This window comes from Epinephelus fuscoguttatus, linkage group LG11 (genome assembly GCF_011397635.1).
Source record: "Epinephelus fuscoguttatus linkage group LG11, E.fuscoguttatus.final_Chr_v1".
Lineage (NCBI taxonomy): Eukaryota > Metazoa > Chordata > Actinopteri > Perciformes > Serranidae > Epinephelus > Epinephelus fuscoguttatus.
Genome location: NC_064762.1, coordinates 14,409,702 through 14,432,139, shown reverse-complemented (window position 1 = coordinate 14,432,139; position 22,438 = coordinate 14,409,702). Strand labels below are relative to the sequence as shown.

General features: G+C 38.5%; 1 protein-coding gene across 1 annotated transcript in view; it reads left to right on the top strand.

The window, feature by feature from the left end:
* Positions 1-1,695: 1,695 nt before the first annotated feature.
* Positions 1,696-22,438, top strand: part of baalcb (BAALC binder of MAP3K1 and KLF4 b) — a 93,921-nt gene continuing 73,178 nt past the window's right edge. Inside the window, exon 1 of the mRNA XM_049589195.1 lies at positions 1,696-1,714. The gene's annotated coding sequence lies outside the window, so the exon portion shown is untranslated. The remainder of the gene's footprint in view (positions 1,715-22,438) is intronic.

Here is a 22,438-nt window from a genome sequence, read left to right as displayed (position 1 = left end):
CGTGTATATTAAAAGAACAGTGTGTAAAATTTAAGGAGAATTAGTGACATCTAGTGGTGAAGATTGCAGATTGCAACCAGCTGAAACCTCTGGTTAGAACTCCTTCAGTGTTAACTGTTCAGGAAGTTTCTACTGGGAGCTGAATTATCGGCAGAGGTTTTTTCTTCTCCGAAACAAACAGACCCAGAGATTTAAACCAGTTAAAATGCTGAATAAAGCAGTTTCACATTTGAAAAAATCTGTGTTTGCCAATGCTCTCATCGCAGAAGAGCTGATAACTGCACTGGCTAATAGGAAAATGCAAATGGCTCTGTGTTTGGTTTGTTTGTTCAGTAGAAACGTGGCCATGCAACATGGTGATCTCTATAGATGTGGACCTGCTCCCTATGTAGATATAAACGGCTCATACTAAGGTTACGAAAACACAATGATTTCTATTTTTAGGTGATTATACACTTAAGAAGTTATTTTATTATATTCCATGTCTGCCAATATATCCCCCTAAATCCTATACACTGAACCTTTAAAAGGTGTTAATAGTTGTTTTTAAAATTTGTAAAATAATTTTTCATATTCTAATTCCAGTGTCTGAATATTCTTAAGAATTAAAAGTTCATGGCTCTTTGAACAGGTGTACCTGCATTATTATGCTATTATCATTGTGTCAGTGGCATAAATTTGTGTCAAAATGACAATGATATTGTTTATCGCAGTTGGCCATTTACACAGTTATATATCGTCCAGCAGAAGTAGTTATTGTGACAGCCCTAGAGGTTTCATGTTTGTTTTAACAAGGTAAATAAATGTAATTAGAAGTTGTAATATCAGACGACCTCTCTGAGACTGTATGATCATTTTTATCCTTGATCTAATTTCTACACCCAATTTTTACCCAAAACTTGCATTAGACTCAATATAGAAAATATCTTGTCGGAAAATGTGCATGCAATGTGGAACAACAGATTGGTGAAAATGACTCATGACAAGTTCTCTGAACATAAAAATTAAACTAAATCCCAGGAGGCTGCTGGGACAAAGAAATCATTCCCTCGATTGCTGGCACACAGTTTTGTCTTTATTATTTGTTGACAACCTCAAAAGAAAATATTACTGTTCACACTTCAAAGCCACTGAGTTGTTAAGCGGATGCCAATTTCCCAAACAAATTATGTGATATCATACTTCCCCTGAATTAGGTAATAACACCATTTGAATTAAATTACCTGAATTGAATTAGATTGCTACCCAGAGGATGATATAGCTTTTACTGTTGTTGAATGAAAATTGTTCTGCGGAGCAAAAGCAAAGCCTGCTGAGCTGTAAATAATCACGGAGTGCACACTCATAAAATATGCTGCTGCTGCTGCAGTATTAAAGAAATTAATTTGACCAGGCTGCCCAGTACAATTTGAAGCAGTATCTCACTGAGACACAACATGTGAAATATACAGTTTATTGTAGTACGTGTACCAGTTAGTACATTAGAGCTGATGAGAAATTATGATATTTTCAGACTTGGTATCACAATTCTACTCCCAACAGTTTTGGTATTGTATTTGACTTAAATGTTTAACATTTAACATCAGGTAATTAAATTCACTGTGGAGTTATACTCTTAAAGTTTGTTTTATTAAATCAACTGTCTTTCCTTTTCAGCTGTTCCCAGAAACCTCCCTCCTCCTCGCCAAGTCTGGGAAGCTAATTTCATGAAAAGGTGAGTAATATTATTCTGCCCTACAAAAGCTGACTGCAATGCCAACACTAAAAGTGAGAAAAATGGCTTTAAGGTTTTTTTGACTGTACAGCCAAATGTGTTATTCGTAAAAGAGTGGCAATACATAGTTAAAATAGTTTCTCTGCCTCTGTGCTGGCGATAGCCATGGCCGGAGGCATTATGTTTTCAGATTGTCCAACCTTCCTGTTCCTCCCATTCTCATGAATGCAGTATCTTTAGGGATTTTCCTCAAATTTTGCACAAACGTCCACTTGGACTCAAAAATGAACTGATGAGATTTTGGTCATCAAAGGTCACTGTGGCCTTGCAGCCATCTCATTCTGGTAAACACAATATATCAAGACTACCTTGAGGAATTTCTTCAAATTTAGCACATCTAATCTAATCACATCTAATTTAATGCGAGGATGAACTGCTTTGAATGGTGGTGGTCAAAGGTCAAAGTCAATGTGACCTCACAAAACATGTTTTTGGCTATGAATTGAGAATTTATTTGCTAATTATGACAAAATTTCACACAAATGTCTAATATGATCAAATGATAAAGTGCTTACATTTTATATCCAGAAGGTCAAAGGTCAACTTCACTGCGACATCATAATGCTCTGCAAAAACACTTTTCTTGACATCACTTAACTTCACACCTCAGGCACAGAAGGGGAGACATTTGATCAGATGCTGAATTGGTGACACCTATCTTGAGTGTCCTTCGGCACTAGCTCAATCCATAGGGACTTGGGTTGGGAACCGGAGGGTTGCCTGTTCGAGTCCCCATCCGGACCAAATATGGAGTGTGGGCTGGTTGTTGGAGAGGTGCCAGTTCACCTCCTGGGCACTGCCGAGGTGCCCTTGAACAAGGCACCGAACCACTCGGACATCTCTCTACTTTGTGTATGTGTGTGTCTTTCGGACCTGTGTGTTAATGAGTTAACACACAGGTTAAAGAGTGGAAAAAATTAAATTTCCCCTCAGGGGGATTAATAAAGTATATAAAATTTAAAAAAAATTAAAAATTCAAACTGTGCCGATTGTATAGATCTTCTGTGCTGCAGGTTGAAAATGTGTGTGAAGCATCTATGTTTTCACAGACATGGATGTAAACTGTAAATGCAACTCGACTGGTTCGCAGAAGGATACAACTACGAGGCGGTAATTCTAGTTATGCCTAAAAACATGATCAGTGATTTGACCTGTGACCCCAAAAATGCACTACAATTGTAGTCACTGCACTCTGCCTTTGAATTACCATCAGCAGCTATATAGGTCAGTAGTTCCCAATTGTTGGGTCACGGTCCAAAGTGGGTCCCAGGTCCATTCTGAATGGACCACAAGTGACTCCCGAATGTGTTAAGTTTGTTAAAAAAAACAACAACTTTATTTTAAAAGCACAGTGAATTTCTGGCACAGAGCCATTTCCTGCGGTAGAGTGAGTGAATAACAAACAGCTACTTGACAGGGACGCCAAACTAGCTTGATGACATGGCCAAATGCAAGGATGTCGCTGAATATATTAAATGTGTGGACCTTAAATTGATGACTAGGGAGAAATCTGGATGTCGTGGCTGGACCAGATGGGAACCACTGATATAGGTAATGCAAAGACAAAGTGCAGTAACTATAATTTCATTCATTCTCACGTTCACCATTCGGCGTATTACGTTTACTGTGGTTTTCCTTGGCTTGATAAAATACCAAATGCCTGGAAACTACATTAACTATGATTTGCCCCAAATTTTGGTCTAATTTTGTAGTTAGTGCTATTTTTACACCCTCTTTTCTGAAGAACAGAACAAGATTGAACCAAGACATTTTGTCACAACATAGAACAGATATCCAAAGGTTTAATTTCAGTCATAACTCAATAATGACCAATATCTTAGTTACTCTGGGTAGCCTTTGTAGGGCAGCAATGATTAGAGGATTATAATTGGTTGAAGTAGCTGCCTGCTGTAGGAGACATCTTACATAGAAAGTTAATTACCAGTTAAATCAGTCTGATCCTGATCTCTGTGCCTTTAACATGTTCAGGCTCTGCCCTACATTAATACTTTTGAACTGGTATTACATCAGGGACACAACATTTTTATTAGCTGCAAAGGTAATACGATGACTTGATAGACTTTGCATGGTTCAAAATGATTTATCCTTTCACCTCTTGTGTGTTCATGAGAGCTGATTGCTTTAGACAGCGCTTGATACAAGTACAATGAAGAGGAGTCTAACTAAATTCAGTGCTTTTATTGCACAGCTGAGCCACCCATCCTCCATGGTTATCAGAGTGTGCCAAAAGGATTGGCTACAGTCAGAACTCACTCTTATTCCCATTTTGCAGCTATTTTTAGGGAATAGGGCCACAGGAGCTGTTGCTTAAATGTATTGTTCCCTTGGTGGCTGCAATGCTCTTATCAGTGTCTTTTCTTGTCTTGAACGTTGCATTTAATGAACTTTATTATAGAATAAGAGGGCTGGTCACACTTGAACATATATTTAGCTTAATTCAAGTTAGAGACATGGTTATAATTAAAAAGACTATATGTTAAGATTCTTCTAATTGGAAATTATACAGCAACAATGACCAAAGCAGTAACACAAACATTAACAGAGCTGTGGTGTAATGCATTGTTGACCCAGGCCAGCTCTCACCACAGAGTTCATGTATACAAAAACATACAAAGACTGAAGCCATTTCATACTATTTTGACAAAACAAGTTATCTCAAGGTCAATTTAGGGTGCTTTTACACCTAGCCCATTTGGTTAGGTTAAAACAAACTCTGGTCCATTTGCACAGTTAGTACGCTTCATTTTGGCTGAATTTGAAAGCAGTCAATTGAACCCTAGTGCGGACCAAACAACCAAACCAAGACTGTATGAAAAGCTGGATCCCAGTCCACTTCTGGTGCAGTTTGTTTGTGGTGTCAAAGGATACAAACCAACCACAGGATTTTTTGACAGCAAATATGTGATTCTAACAGCTAAATCAATAATAAATCCATCTGCTGATCATGAAGTCTGTCCGCGATCTCAGAATTGATCCTAATAAAAGTCATGCATATCCCATATCCTATATATGCTAATGGATACATTTAACCATGGAAACACATATGCACATCAGTGACTGTATTTTCCCTGATTATAAAGCTGTTAAAACTGCCATCATTGTATCCAACACTGTGTACTTTGTCTGTCTCTATTAAGTCCATTAAAAACAGTGTGGCAGTGATCCTACCTGAATCATTACTGTACAAGACGCCTTCTTTTCACCCTGTCTCTGTAAGTCATTATTCATAACATGCAATTGATTTGCAGTCTTTTAATAGCCTCCTAGTAATACTTACAATCAGTTATTTCTCTATGAGCTCCTTATGAAACCAAAGAACATAAATATTAACACTTTAGAGGCATTAAAGTGCCGGTGCATAAACTTCTTGGTCCTGATGATGCACTGATGATGCAGGATGATGAACACGAAAACTGTCCAATCAGTTAGTTACCTGTCAATTGGTTTTACTCCTCTTGGTTTGTTTGCAAAAAGTCAGTGTAAACAGGAACCGAACCAAAACTAAAATGCAACAATGTATAATTTCTTCTCTCTGGTAGCTACAGACCAAATGAATTGCACTACAGGTGTGAAAGCAGACAGCTAGAGCTTTAAAATCGTATCCAAGACCAAAGACTGTCTTTGAACAGTTAGGATCTAAAGCCATATATGACCACCCGTTATCTCACAATCACAATTACACATTTAGGTCTTACGCTGGCAACTGAGCTAGTTCTACAAAGTACACCTTGATTTTTTTTTTTTTCTTGACAATCTGTGTTACCAAGGTCAAGAGACATGTTTGAAGACATAGAAATAACCTGCTTTTAATAATAATTTGTCTGATTATAGTTTTTAAACACAAAATAGTTCAATTAACAAGTTAAAAATTCTTAAAATTACATTAACCGCTACTCTCTCATTGAAAAATCCAGAATCTATACATATGAAATACCTCCTATTTCAAAAGTTTTAATAATAGACACAAGATGTCTCCTCTTCACTGAAAAGTCTATTCTCAGTATATTAAACACTGTAAGTTTTATATTAGACTACCACTGGTTTTTTAAATTAGTTGTAACTTCAAAGATCAGAGATGGTTATACATTCAACTCAGATTTTAGGTGAGCACAGATAAACTTTCCCTCTCTGCAGATGAATGTGAAAACAGCCTTTTAGTGTCAGACTCTGCACAAACATGATTCTGCACAGTGAAGCTCAAACATCCAATGAAATAACAATAAGCAGAACAAATTTCATCAGGGATGATTGTTTTGGGGGCTCACCTCGTAACATGTTGCCACTTCACATGGTACTGAACCAACTTATGTATTGTAAATATTAGTTTAAGCATATATGATGGTAAAAATAGGCGTATCGTCTAAAGTGGGACCTATTTGCAACAACACTCTTCTTGAATTTAGAATTTATTTTGGTCTGCAGATAGAAATAAGAATATGATGTATTAATCTACAAACTCATGTAAATGAAGTCACAGCCTCTCACAGAAAATGGCAGATACTCAAATAATACAGTTTAAAACATTATAATAATGTGGTTTGATATTACTTAGACACTTCTGCAGTCCGAAAAAGGAGTCGGCTGAAGCCACAGCTTATAATATGTACCCTTTGAACAACACATCATATTTAATAATCAATGACAAAACACAACAAAACAGGCAAATGCTGTGGTCTCTTTGGATAGACCGCACTAAAAACAGTATTTTTTTTTTTTTTAAAGTGCTGCATCAGGTCAGGTACCTGGGAGGACCCACAAAATAGGTGATTCATGGGAAATATTTCGTCTTAATTTTAGGGGGGTTCGGTTTTGGGTGAAAAGAATAACGTGGGTTGGATCACTGGTGTATAATTTGCCTATTTCGAAATAAATTCAGAATAATATATTTTAATTTTTGATGAAATATTTTATTCCTCTTATTGCTGACTTTATGTGCCAGCTCTGACTTCTGTGCCAGCTGAAATATAGGAGCTGCTGCAATCAGGTGTGCTACTAACAGGCACGTTAAGTGTGGAGATGTGCTGCTCAATATTTTCAAAATAAGAAAAAAAAAAAAATCATTGAAATTTTATCTTCTAAATAGCCATTGTTTGAAAACATATTTTCTTAGTTTAACATGTGTGACATGTCCCAAAATTATCACTTTAAATGTGCTGCCAAACTGAATTATTTGAACAGTGCATGGTTATTGTAGGATTTGTGGTTTCAGGTCTGGCTGCAGATGTTGTCGGCAGGTTGGGTTGGGTTGCAGAATTGTGTGGGTGGCCGAGCGGGTGTGGTAATGCATGTGGCGGTTCCGGTTCAGTTTTTGTTTCGCAAGTTCAGTAGTTATCTGTTATTGTCCTTTATTTGTTAAAAAAATACTCTAGCATCCCCCAGAGACCAGGGGGCCAAAAGCAACTGCTTATATCTCTTAATGGATAGGGCCAGCTCTAAATTTCAAAGCGGAGATGGACTTGGCTGTTATACCTCCAAAATCTTTGATCTTTCCATTAGGCTGTTGTTCCTAATTCTCGTAATTTAAGTATTTATTTTTAATTGTATAAAGGCCAACATAAAAAGCAAAAATGAACCACACAGGGCCACTGAAAGAACTGCTGTGTGTCTGTATGTTTCTGTACCAAGCAGATTCTTCTAGACAATCAGACACAATTAAGCTTCTTTTATATTTCAGTACCTGTAATGATAAGAAGACAGTGGACTCACTGAAGGTACGTTTATACTTGTAGGTGTATCTTCTCCTCTTAAGTTTGGAGGTCGACAAAACATAACAAGCAGTTGTTTTCCCCTGATAATAATTATCCTCCTTGCATGATCAGTCTCAGTGAGTTGAGGGCCAAATTGCCACATAGCCCTCACAATAATGGGGGTTGATTGAAGGACCCATTTCCTCGGGGACCCAATTATTAATTATTGTCTGTCTGGGAAACTTGGAAGGGTTCAGATTTCATGGGTTCCAGTGACCTCGCAGACTGATTGGCGGCTGCCTGACAGCGTCTGCTGGCGGTGCGTTAAGTGTGGCCAGTGTGTTTCATGCCAGTTGATGTGCTCAGGGTAGGGACTTGTGACAGCTACTGACAGAGCTTCTCACCTGTGCCGACACATTGAAGAACCATTATTCATAGCTGTCTGGCTCTCATGGTCACACTCACACAGGCAGTATTCAGAGACACTGCGAGTTTAGGTTGTATTGCAGTCACTTAGTGATTATCTGACTAATGTTTGAAAAACACCCACACACTGAAACAGCGTAGTGTTATGATACTGTAGGCCACAGGTTAATATACAGTACACAACCTCAACAAACATGCATATTGTACTTCAGAGCTGGAACAAATACAGATAACATACAATCCGGCAGCGCATTTGTGGTAATATAGACCCAGTTACTTAGCACTTTATCTGAAAGAGAACTTATCTCTGTCTGGCTCGCTAATAAATGAACATCTTCTCTACAGAGAGTCTAATTATACCTCACTGTATCGCAGCAGCTCATAATATCAGATAAACTCATCTAGACACTTTCATGGTAATAGAATTTTTCTCACTTTTATTAATTTGATTCTGGCCAGTAAAAATAGATGTGATCTACACATTCTTGTCTCTCAGAAGCAAAGGCGGAAAGAGAGTAATTAGGGTTGGGCAGTGTCTACTGAATTGGCATATGGAAACATCCACAGTGAAACATTGCAATGGACGATGATATATATACTGCCAACTTTATGCATGATAGTAGCACACTTGTCAGGACTGGGAACCAAGACAAGGCAAGGCAAGTTTATTTATAAAGCATCACTCAGACACAAGGCAGTTCAAAGTGCTTTACAGGGACATACTGTAGGAAAACTTTAAACGCAAGACATTAAGCAAACATTAAAGTTGCATTGAAAAGATGATAAAAACAAAGCAAATAAAAAGTTAGATTTAGACAAAAATGCATTTAAAATGCATTAAAAAACGAGAACAAGAGAGAGGGAGGAAGAGAAGGTGGAAGGTGGACTAGTACACACAGTGTTTCTGTAAGTTATTAATAACTTTAGCAGAATGCTGCTTTTTTGGCTGGACCGCAGAGGCCAGGCCTTTAAACACAAAAGTATGTCATTGAATGAGCATTCTCGGAACCCATCGGCTGTACTCGGCGTCTGACTTCCGGCAGGCGGCGATACAGCCTCTGGGGCAGACTCCCGATTTTTTGGCATTCTGGTTTGATTTGGGCAGAGGAGGCGAATTTCCGTTTCCGACTTCCGTTTATTTATAAGTAAATATGCTGACTAGACTAGTGAATGAGTGACTGATGAAGTTACAAAAAAACTTCCCCCAAGAGTTTCAGCATTTTTAAACCTGCCGGCCTCCTCCTGTTTCAATTCAAAAGTCCTTGTTTCAGATTAAAAGCCCTCAAGTGTTTCATACACAGTCCAGCCATCTACTTGGTTTTGACCTTGTCTTCATGACTTTTTGACCCACCCACCCGAACCCATTATGTTGTCTAGTAAAGTGGTTCTTAATCTTTTCATGTCAAGGACCCATAAACAGTGTTGGGTAAGGGTTACTTTAAAAGTAATCAAAGTATGTTACTGCGTTACTTTTTAAAAAAGTAACCACTTACCTTACTGCATTACTCCCTGAGCAAAGTAACTCAATTGCTTTAAAAGTACTTCCAACGTTACTCCCTGAGAAAAGTAACTCAAGCACTTTTAAAGTACTTTTGAGTATTCTACATTTCCTATTGGGCAATGGACCACAGGGTGCTAAGCCTACATTTTTTTGTCTCCAGAATTAAAGTTATGGACCACTTGCCCTTCACTGAGATCCAATTCTCCCATCACAGCCGTCACTTTGACCAGTAGAAACACACAACAATCTGCTGCCGTAGACAACTGTATGACAACAACACCCCAGCATTTTTAATATTTCCTCTAGGGATGTTACCACACAGAGTAAAAGGGGGAAACGATGGTGTGAAACAGCAGAGGCACTTTGTCAACCCGCTAAGTTAACGTTACCGTCATTAGCATCAAGCTAGCAAACAATGGTACATCCTCATGGTCGGACATAAAGTAATAACATTAACAAATAGCAGCGGGGCTTTTACTCACCACAACTGCAGAGGCTCCCAGCTTCATTTGAAACCGACTACATTATAGACGGTCCGTTATTTATTAATCCCTCTGTGTGTTTATATTTTTCCTTTTCATCCGCTCCGTTGTCTTTGTAAAGTTAACATATCGCACCGTCATTTAAAACTCAACACTTGTTTCAAATTAAAAGCCCCTTATAACCTCGGCTGAGAGAATCCCTCCACTTTCTAAATAGGCTTTTATTCTGAAACATTTGTCAGAACCTCCTGTGGAAGATACAGTAGCTTGACAGTTTACATATGGTGCTTTAAATGTAGCTCCTGCCATCTGCTGACGCTTTTAGGTGACTACAACAACATGTCGGCTGGCACATGAACAGACACAGTGATTCAAATAATAGTGAAAGTAATAAAAATAGGACAAGAATAACCCGATGACATCACACGCCATGAAAGATGACCGGGGATAATTGGTGAGTACCAGCGTGTAGCGTGTACCAGGCATAATGCAAGTCCTGAGTCTGAAATATGTCTGTCAGCGAGTCCTACTCCACCTATTTAGACTCCACCGTAGACAACAGCAGCATTTCTCCGACCACGTAGCGAGCCACAAGCTCCGTGGCTTCTTTCAGACTGATAGGTTTAACATTATCTCCGTTATTAGAACCAAACGACAGCCGTTGCTGTTTCAGAGCTGAAGGACCAGCGTTCTAAAAGTAACGGAATTAAACTGATGTCTTGTTTGAAAATGTACTTAAGTATTTGATTACTCAAACAACAAACTAATGTGTTAGGTTACTCGTAACTGCAAAAAGTAATCAAAGTACTCTAATGTTACTTTGTAATGCATTATACCCAAATCTGCCCATAAATTGATACACATTAGGTCAGGGACCCCCCATTTGATAAGATATCACTTCAGGGACCTCCATATGTATACTAAGATATACTAAGACCAGAATTGTAGAGTTTTTAACTATAGTTGAGGAAATAACCAGGGAGGATGTTAAAACCTTTGATCAGAATAGTCACTTTTGTGGCTCTTACTCACATTGGGCTCACTTCTTTAGTGAATTAAATAGTGACAATGAACTATTTCCTTATATTCTGGGGACCCCCTGGTACTGTACTCCCTGAAGGACCCTGGAATCCCTGGACCCTTAGTTGACAACCACTGATCTTGTGAGCTTACCTGAACCTGCCCAAGGGACCCACAGGGGGGGTTTTAAACCATAATGTTAGGCTTCTTAGGCTCTGTGATCGATGGCGATGGACCAATCCAGGTGACTTTGTTATGGGGCTGTATGGGGTATTACTTTGTCACTATACAACAGTGTTCGCACCACGTCTTCTAATAACGATAGTGGTTTCTTTTAGCCATAAGGAAAATCTCTTCATACCCTGAACAAAGTAATTTAATGACCTAAAGATAACCAAACACTAACCCTAGAGTTGGCAGTCAGCTGGAGGCAGTAATGAGCTATTAAGGTAGCAATGAATGCACAGATAAAAGAGAAAAAGGAGACAGCAGCCTCTTATTAATGATGCAGGTTTCAAATGAATGCATTAATTATGCTTGTAAGACTTTAAGGATATACACAATGCATTCTTGTTCAGTTGAAACACAATTAAAGCCCCACAGAGAGCCTTTAATTGGGCCTGAATACAGATGTAAAGTGTTTTGCTCTGATTAACTGACCTGTATGTCTTCTGCATTTCTGTTGTCCAGCAACAACCAACTACACTGTTGACATGACATGATGGATGAGTTTGTGTTGTGCTGCTCATGTGTTTAATTAAGGAAGATACGTTTGACATGGTCAACATGGACCTTTGAAGTACAGCATGACATTTTTGCTGAATAATTTAGGTCCTCTCTGTCACTAACAACTTAATGATGGAGCCAGGTGTTTATTTGAAAGTGCCACTGAGTTGCATCACAGAGCAGCAGCTATAGTGATAATTACCATCTGTTGAGGATCGTACCAGTATGTCGATTTTCAAAAAATCCATATGGTGTTGCCAGAGCAAACCAGATTGGTCAATATCAAAACTTGCCATCCACTTTGACCAAATGGTTGTGGGGAAAATTGAATATGGATGTTTTATTTAACAAGTCTAGCACTTCTGCAAATTTATGCCCAACAGAACTAGAACCTATTAATATTAATGGAAGAAAAGGAACAAACTGATTTGATGGTGATGGTGTGACACTGAGTTTGTGTCAACACTTTTAAGTAATTTTGTTTTTGTTTTGTAAATTTGCATTTGTGTGACCTTGCTGAAATCTCACCTGCACACCTGGTTCTGAGGAAACAAGACAATGTGGCATCAAACTGAGTGTCACATTAATGGTATTTGTGGAACAAGGGCACACAACAGCCTTTAATCCACTTTCACTTATTCTTTGTTCTCTCGGGTCTTACATCATGCTCGTGCACAACATTGCAGACTTTTTACCAAATTTGCTTCATCCATCAAATGTGTGTCTGCATTAGATGGGACAGGCGGTGTCACTGCAACAGCAAAAAGCTGTTCTGCAGTATCTGCTGTGACTCCCAGCATTCATAATGTGGGATGCATCTCAGCTCCAACTCAATAATAATGATAATACAAAGTTTCAAAGTATTGTTAGAAAAGGAAAAATAAAAACCTGCCGCTACCTGCTTCACTGATCCAAGAGATTGGTCACGACACCTCAACAGACACCAGCACCATCCTCGCAATAATAATGGAACACTTTATGCAAAGCCCCATTAGTGGATGTGCTCACACTAATAATGGGATCCAGTTACTTTCTATCCCAGTGGCTGTCATGTAATGCAGCCCTGTCTTTGATCTCTGCTCAGTGTTTGCACTGGACACTCTAATTGGCCTGTGATAGGCTTCGGCTTTGATCATGTCCTGCAGGCACACCAGCTCCACATTTCTTAAAGAAATAAAAAAACAACCCTCATCAGTGCCACATCTTTTATCGTGGGTGTATGTGTACCTTTGGGGTGCTCAAAATCATTTTCCAAAACAAACAAAGTTTAACAGTACAGGTAGGCACCACTCAGTGATTTATAGTTTGCCCCTCCCTCAATCAAACACACAGTTGGAGTTTGAGTTCTGGGTGAAGGGAGGTCAAACCTCTTCTCCTCCAGCCGATGATGGTTGATTGTGAAGGTATTTAAGAGGTTCATATGGCTTAAGCATTGCCTCACAATGCCTTGCTCTCAGCTGGGTACGTTTGGCCATGGGAAGAAACTTTATTCATGCTTTACTGGAACTGTTAAAACAATGTATTGTCTCGGAGTGGCTCATAAACTGTAAAAAGTTTACAGTCTGTCGGACTGTGGGGCGCTTGTAAGTCATCCTACATCCTTTGCTTGTTGCAGTGGATTTGAAGTGGTGAGCATTAGCCATTATCCTAATTAAGCACGAACTGCTGAAAATCAGCTCTTTCTTCCATGTTCTTACCTCTGGGAAGTGCACTAGAGCAGCAGGAAGCCAGTGATACAGCACAGTGGAAATGTTGGCATTGTACGTTTTTGCAAACCACTGATAGGCTATTAAGTAGCAGATTTTACATTTCGCTGTTGTGAACGTGGTTAGGTTTAGGCACAAAAACCACTTGGTTATTGACAGGAAAGGTCATGTTTTGGCTTAAAATATGCATTTTTCATGGCACTATTGAATCTGGTAAAGCAGCCATGTCTTGGCAAAAACCAACCATTTCTCATAGCACTAGTTCATCAGAAACACAGCAATGTTTCAGTAAAATACAACCACTTTTCGTGACACTGTCCCCACAGCAAACATAGTGATGTCTCAGTAAAAAACAACTGCTTTTCTTGGCACTATGGCGGCTAACAACGTAGCAATGTCTTGTCAAAACAATTGCTTTTTGTGGCACTATCTCCAGTGTAAAGATAGTGACAGGTCACTAAAGCCCTGTTTTCGTTGGCATTTTCGGTACGGTATCTTTGGAATCAAATATAATCCTTCAGGAGTTTAGCGTTGCCGGAGCCCACAGGAACGATGGTCCGCTGAGTGAGAATTGGCACATATGCAGTTCACATAATCCAGTCAAAATTAATAAATTTTTTTAAACACTTAAAGAGCCACTCTTTACTAAAAGTGTATGTCATCCAAGAGACACAGTAAAAACTAGGGTAATGGTCAAAGTTGTCACATTGAAATTTAAGATGTGGGCCAGGTTCGAGTCCGGCATGTGGCCCTTTGCTGCATGTCATCCGCCCTCTCTCTCTCTCCCCCCTTCACGCTTACCTGTCCTATCCATTAAAGGCAAAATGGCCAAAAAAAAATAAAAAAAATAAAAAAAAAAAGATGCTAGAAGTCGGCCCACTGAATTATTTTTCTCGGATAATACAGCTGCTGCGAGAGGCACACGAAACATCCTTGCAGTTTACTAATAAATCTCTCCACGGTATGAACAGTGGTTACATGAGCCTCAAAACTAACCACAACTCAGCCCTGAGCAGAGTGACTGTCCTCTATTCACCAATCAACAGACTGCAGTGTTCACAGCTCCATCTTTTAGTACCAGATCTGTGTGCTAGGTACCCCAACAGAGGGGGGACCAAAAATGGGGACGGTTGGGAATGGTTCCATTGGTACCATCCACAGCTTTTCACAGTGGAAAAGCATACCAAACTGATGTGTTAAGTACTGTACTGCTTAGTGGAAATGGGGCTTTAAACACAACTGGTTTTGTTGTTTATTAGTCTTGAACAGTAGTCTGCAGTGGTCTTGGTCAGGCATCTCACCCCTCCACCTCCAGATGACAGAGTCAGGTCATATACAACGTCATTTTAAAAATGTTGATAAAAATAGAACACATTCATGGTTTGCAGAAACACATATTGCTGGCATTTTCTTCTGGTGACAGGTCTGAGGAAGCAGACTAGAACTTTTAGTCTGTCTCATAGAATATGTAGAATATGGACAAAATGCCAAACTGCCAGTCTGATTAATCATTTCAAGAGAAAGGCAGAACAAAATAATACTTGATTCAGTCATATAGTTACAGTGTCAGGATGTCACTGCTTAAGAAGTACTGAGGCAGGTACAAGACCCAACACTTTTTTAACAAATCTTCAAAGTGTCGTATTGCATTCATGCGAGGAATCAGTTTTGACAAGTCCACACTTTACAGTGGAATAAAAACAGTCCAGCATTTTGATGCAATAATTAGTGGTTTTAAAATGTAGTGGAGGAGTGCAGTACACAAGAGCTGTCAGTGCAGCTGTAAAGACAAATATAATGCAATTCATCTCCTCTGTCACTGCTGAAAATCAGCCAACTTTTTGATATAAATCAAATGGTGAGTGTGAAATTTATCCTTTGTAATAAAAAGCAAGGCCTGGTGATAAAATGCATCTGTTGGCTTCAAAGCACAGAGAGCAGCTCGTGAATAAAAATGCCTGGTATTTATTTTTTTGTTTGTTCAATCATTTATCAAAGAGAGGCATGTTTTGTTTCTGTAGGTAAGGTGTTGGAAATAAATGATAACCTTACCTAGTTGTACTCCTAGACGTCAGTATTGCTGTGTATCAAGATCAAACTGAAATTTGTCTTGGGCTCTATACCCATGTGGCAGCCATAAAAAACAACATACAACACAGTACATAAATAAATCATCATTATACACCAAACTTGACAATAACAGAAGTGAATAAATGAATAAAATAGCATCAAACGCTAAAACTACCTCCACAAAAATGCAATTCAGCAAATCACCATAACCCAATGTGAGTTTTCACTTCATCTGCCAGTATTTAAAAGCTTTATAGACATAAGTATGAATGATTTTTTAAATCTTTAAAACTTTTTAAACAATTTTGTTTAAACATTACATAAATTAGTCACGACCAGCATCAACTAAGAGAGAATCTCCAAAGTAAATCTGGATATAAAATAAATGTTGTAGGCAAATTATTTGCTCCAAAAACATTGTACAATAATAATACTGTACTACAAGTACAGAATAATGCTGTTGATATGTCAATTAAAAGTCAATATATTTGATCAAAGAAGGTTTTTGGCTTTTACTAAAAAAAAATCCTTTATCTGTTTTACTTAAAAAAGGCACATAGCAGAGAATTAAGCAGAAGCAGTAAAGTTTTACAGCTTGATTAAAGGTGTTTACATTATTTTCATCTGCTATGAATATCGAATGACTATCTTACACACTGCAGAAATCTCAGCAGATCTACAGTACATATAAATTAAAAATGTGAGTGTTTGAATCTGCCGATCAGCCAAAGAGCAGGTCTGAAAAAATCATCCAGTATCTCACTATCGCACTCAGACTGGCTGTCACATAACCTCGCCAGAAATGTCTAAAGTATTAGTGACTAAAGCCTTTCTTGTAAAGCAGCCAGCAGATAAAACGGTCTTTGTCCTATTATCAGATTCCCAGATTGAGATTGTCAGGTTCAGTGCCCACTTTTCTTTGGAAAAAATATACGGATGAGCTTGTTTTGTGTGTTTATAGACACACTGGCTCAGGTAACACTGGAGAGCACAATCCAAGCGCAGACACTGACTGATGAGCAAAATATATTTCCAATAACAAATATTTTTATGGACCCATCCCTACTGCATCTTCTTAAAATGAGTCTAATATATAAATATATTTGGTTTCTGTTTTTTCTCATTTATTTCTTTGATCAGAATTAAATATGTGTTAAAAAAAAAAAAGGTATATTTTGGATAGACATTTAGCTTGAAATCAGAAGACATGTCTGGGACATATACACACTCTTGCATCATTTGTAAGTCACTTATCTGACTACCAATTTGCTTTGCTATGGAAACAGAGCTGCAACTAGTGATTATTTTAATTTTCCATTCATCTGATGAATATTTTCTTAAATAATTAATTAGTTGCCTGGTCTAAAAAATGTCAGATAATGGTAAAAAATGTCAATCAGTGTTTCCCAAGGCCCAAGATGACGTCCGCAAATGTCTTGTTCTGTCCACAACCCAAAGATAATCAATTTCCTGTCATAGAGGAGCAAAGAAACCAGAAAATATCCACATTCAAGAAGCTAGATTAAAATAATTTTGACATTTTCTTTCAAAATTACTCAAACCAGTTAGTTGATTATCAAATTGGCAATTAATTTAATAGTTGACACCTAATCAATGAATTGCTGTAGCTCTGGACCCATTACCAATAGATGATGGTTCTTGTATTCTCTGGCCTGTATATCTGCGTTATGCCCTTCGTCATCTGCAAGCTTTTAGAAATACATGTATGACACACAGAGCTCCATGTGTAGCCGAACAAATGGCAAGCTGTTACACAGACACTGTAACACTGCAGGCAAATTTTGGAAAGAGAATGTAAATGGAAATTATCACTGACAAAACAACATGTTGGTGAAGATTCTCAGTCATCCAGGTCATGGTCATCTTAAGTGCTATATCATAGACAACTGGACTTGCTTGAGTTTCTTGAAGATATCTCGGAGAAACTCAAGCAAGTGCAGTTGCCAATGATATAGCACTTAAAATTGACAAAGGAAACAACTTTTAAGCATCATATTTAACCTTAAAATGTGTTTGATGTAAACAACATGGTATTAAGACACAACTGAAACTTTTAACACTGAGTGGACAATGCCACGACCGAAAGATTTTAGGTGGAAGTGCACACTCATGTCTTGTGCAATTTTCTCCCCAAGTATTTGTAATTACCTCCTTAAGTAGTTTTGGTTTTACTACAACTTGAATGTTTCCAGAAATATATAACTGCTTTGATGTTTGGCTGTTCCTGCCCACAACTTCAGATCCAAGTCAAGGAGTCGAACTGAGAACTGACTCCAGCAAACTTGCCATTGAAGTTAGACGAGTCTCTGAGGATAGTGCACTTTGAAGTTGTGGAATGGGTTGGACATTAATCGCTTAGTCCTGTACTTATTATTAATTTAAGAGTTTGGTTAATAATAAGGAAGGAAATCTATCAGCTCTAGGAGGAGTGATGTTGCAGTTTTACAGCTTCTACTGTATCTACTGCCAATGCATTAAGTGTTGATATGATTTAATATCAGTAGGGATTTTTGGTCCTAACAGTCCAAACTGGAGACTCCCTGAGCAGAAGTGCCAACTGGGGAGCTCCCCTGAGAGCCACATTTAACGGCTTTTTTTCTGCTTACATTAGCGCAACGAATAGGACACTGAAGTGATGTTCTGTAAGCCTGCCAGCAGTTGGTATAGTAACCTCACTTTTGCTTTAATGGGTCAAAGCAGTGTTGTATATCCACTGTCACATATGCTCAGTAAAGCCTGGACTTCACTGTCAGTCCATTTGTCAGTGTTTTCTTCCTTTTTTTTTTCATTTGAGCTGTTGTTTTGTGTTATCTGATGTTTACACGGCCAAGTGCTACATTAGGTGTGTTCGACGAATCAACCTATACTTGCAAGGTGTGGACCAATCACCGTACACTAACGTAGTAGTAGTAGTCTAATGGAGTACCTACTCTTAAATAGGAGCTAAAACAGTCCCTTAATTAGGCAACCTGAAAATGCTGATCATTCCTAGTGCTTGCAGTGCGGACACAACAAAAAGGAGACAAATAATTACACATAAGTGTGTGTTTCTATAGCTCTAATTCAAAACGTCAAGGAGAAAATGGCTGCTTTTCTATCTCCTCCACAGCATGCTACAGTACAATACCCTGAGGGCAGTGTTTGGTCAGTCAACCCAAACAGTGTACAGAATCCCTCACAGAGACCCACTGTGACCAACAGATAGATCAAAACCAGAAAATAAGCCGGAGCATGTTTATCAGAGAGGCTCTTTAGATCAGTGCCCTTTCAAAGCAGCTTTAGTTTGCCCCCACTGGGCTATCGAGGGGAATTAGATGTCATTCTTTTTCTCAGAAATAAAACCCGCCTGTTTCTGAGAGTTAAGGCTTTGTGGGCAAACAGTAAAATCAGCTGCAACACTGAATGGACTTCCCCTTTCCACAATGGGGATTATGGTGCGATAAAGCTGCAATAACACATTGTTGTTGATGTTGTGGGGGTGGATGCAATATATAACAGACTTCATAATGTATCACTATGAAGCTGAATGATGCAGAGTATCTTCCACTTGAAACGTGGGGTGATTGCTGACTTAATTGACTGACATTTACAAGACTGTATTTGTTGGAGTAATCTGATAGTTTTGTGTCAGTATATTTGTATCCTCTAATTACAGTTGTTATACCTGTCAAGCTTGGCATTGTTGTCATTGTACGTTTCTGCAACCCATGGATACATTACATTTACATGATATAATGCAGTGGATAAGTTAAAACTTTGGCTTTCAGCATTGCCATGGTTATTGTGTGGTTATGCTAGTTAGCTCCCATCTGACCCGGGTGCTGCACAGTGCATTGCGACTAGCTAACCACTGTTGGCAAAGACTACAAAAAAGTAAAATTAAAGTCAAAACATTTACAACACGGAACATTAAATTTCTAAATAGAAATTCAAAAAGCTGTGCTGGAGCTCGCTGAGTCAATGGAACACCATACAGTAAAGGAAAGTGCCTCTTGAATGCAGATTTAATGTTATAGGTTTGTTTTTTTTACTTAAACATTCACTAGTTTGTTAACGGTTAATGGGTGTTGGACTTTCAAAAACAAATTAAACAAAACTGACATCACTAATTGTCACAGGTTAAAGATTTGTGGAACATTATAATGACCTTTGTTTTGTTGTCAGTCCCAATTTGCTGCACCTAAAAAGTAGTGTAGATGGATAATGTAGATAAAACATGTAGTGCAGATTTTTTTTTATTGCTTTGTCTTAGTCTATATATAAGTAGAAATCAAATTCATGAGACAACCCTTTAAATGTTCTAAAATTACACTGTAATTAAAAAGTAATTGCACATGATGGCAGTAAATGTATTGACTGTTTACTTTAGCAATATGGCAGACATGTTGTACAACTGATAAATGCTTCACACTGAGTTCCACTCAAGCAACTTTCCATTTAAATCTTGCCAGATGCTCTCTCCTTGAAGTGTACCCACATTCATTCCCATGGTTAAGTGGCATTGTCTGCCACATTGTAACCGTCATTCAAATTGTTTGACAACAAAATACAAGGAGCAGATTGAATGTATGGCCATTCACTGACAACAGCCAATTTCCTCAACACTTAACTTGTCTCGGTGACCCTGCTTGACCTTTGTTATTCCATTTTTCACTTTTCTCTCTATTCATGTCTGAAGATTTGTATTTTGGAAAGAAATAATGTCAGCTGGAGGTGGGCCTACTGCTGTTAAATGTATACACATTGCTGATGTTTTGTGTTTGAGTGTCAGGCATCTCAAATAATTTTGTCACATCATTGGAACCAAGTTAGCACTTCGAGATTTAGTCTTTGAGTTTGAAATTTAGCTTGGTATGCATGTTTTCTGGCAAGATACATAAGAAGCACTAATTTATAACATTGTGGTTAATATTTTGATATTTTAGTTGGCATATGGAAAATCCATTATGCATTTGACACGTTGTTGAGAACCAAAACCCATGATGGCTGTGATTATTGTCAGTATTCAATATAATGGTCAGCCATAAAGTTAACCAGTTCAGATGATGAAAGTTAATTTTCCAGCCTTGGGTTGTAATTGGGTAATTGGTTAACCACAGAGAATATTTTTTGCCGGTTACACATGTTGTTCTATGGGTTAATTTTTGTACTCTTCAGTTTACTTCATCTGGTATGAAACAAACAGCCAGCCAGCCAGCCATGTTGACATATGGAAACAAAGTGCCTTCTGCAACCCTCCTGTCTCCGGTGGTCAGCTAGCCTAGGTTGTTCTGCACTGTGCACCAGCCGGGTCGGTTTCGAACTAGCTAGAGGGCACTGCTTATTCAGGGATTACCACCGGCAACACCATCCCAACCTAACAGTGTAGCTATGGAAACATTGTGCCCACCCTCAAGGCTTCCCCAGGTCACCCAGGAGAGTAAACAGCTCAATTTTTCAACCTCTTTTAGCATTGTTTACTTTACTGTTAGCTCTGTTTGTAGTGTCAGCACTGCTAATGATGCTAACTTTGTTCATGTAACTCATCAAAATAAAGCAGCTTACCCAGTGGGGCTAGCTAGCTCCCACCACCAGGAAGGCTTTACCAATGGCAACCCCGAATGAGTGGTACCATTAGCTAGCTCCCACCCTACCCAGCTAGTGCGCATTGCAGAGCAGCCAAGGCTAACGTTAGCTAACCAGTGGCGACCAGAGAGTATAAAGGAGGCAAGACATCACAAAACATTAAAATTTCACCACCTCTAAATGGAAGTACTTTGAAATGCGGTACTAAAGCTTACTGAGTCAATTGAGCACCAGGCTAAGAAGATAGGTCTCTTGTATTTGTGTTTCACGTCAGTTTGCTTTGTTTTTGGGTTTGTTTGTTTTTTGGGTGATTAAAATCAACCAGGTAGTCACCATGTATCAGGGTTATCAAAAGCAAAATTAACCAAAACTGACATCCCTAATCCAGCCATTCTGTCTTAAAGCCCCTACAAGGAGCTTTCATTTTGAATTGATTTTGGCGACCCTGTGGACAAAAGCGGTAGTGTTTTGCCGTAATGAAGCTTACATTTCCCATGAGCTCTAGCACGTATTGCGCCTATTTATAATAGTCACTATTTCATTTCACTACTAGTCAAATGTAAGCAGCTAGGTAAGATGACCTGTGCGTTCTGAGTGCCGTAAATCGTTTCATCCTGAAAGCGATGGACCCGGACACAGTTTCCTAAAGGTATGGATATACACTATATAGATATAGCTTAGCTTCACACCGATGCTCTCATTTGCTGTTGTAGGTCATGCACAGACATCAGCAGAAACGAGAGACTTCTGCATATCCAGTTAAAAGTTCCTTGTAGTGGCTTTAAGAACAATGGAGACAAGACTTTCCAAAATCCTGACCTCTGCTGAGTTTACTGCACATATATAGATTAAGCATCAAGACATTATTAGACATCTCTTCACAAAAGCAAACCTTGCCTTAGGAAACTTACTTTGCAAAACACTTAAAAGAACAACTACAACCCCACTTACCAATCTCCTGAACTTCAGCTCACATTACATGTCAGCTACTTAAGAGTAATTTTAGCATTGGTAAGATAAGAAAAACACATTCAATAGTACAGCTCATATATTAATGCCAGAGTTAAATGTTTGACTTGATTCAAGAAGCAGTGTGCAAGATTTGAGTGTACTCATAATTATCTCTACCTCAGTTTGAGGTATGAAACCCCCATTGGGAGACCCATTTTAAATTATTCAGCTTTAAATTAGGTTTTTGATTATCTTTTGATATAAATGCTATGAATTATTTATCATAAGTAGTTAGAACTCTGTTTTGTCTCTCCTGCAAAGGTATTACTTTGTTTCATTATGAAAAGCTAAAGCTGCAAGGCACACAATGCTTCAAGATTGTGGATTGATTATGTAGGTTATCACAAATATTTACAGAACCAGAAATGACTCTCATCAACCCACCATGGATGATACCGTACAAATACTCATTTTCCATTGGCACACTT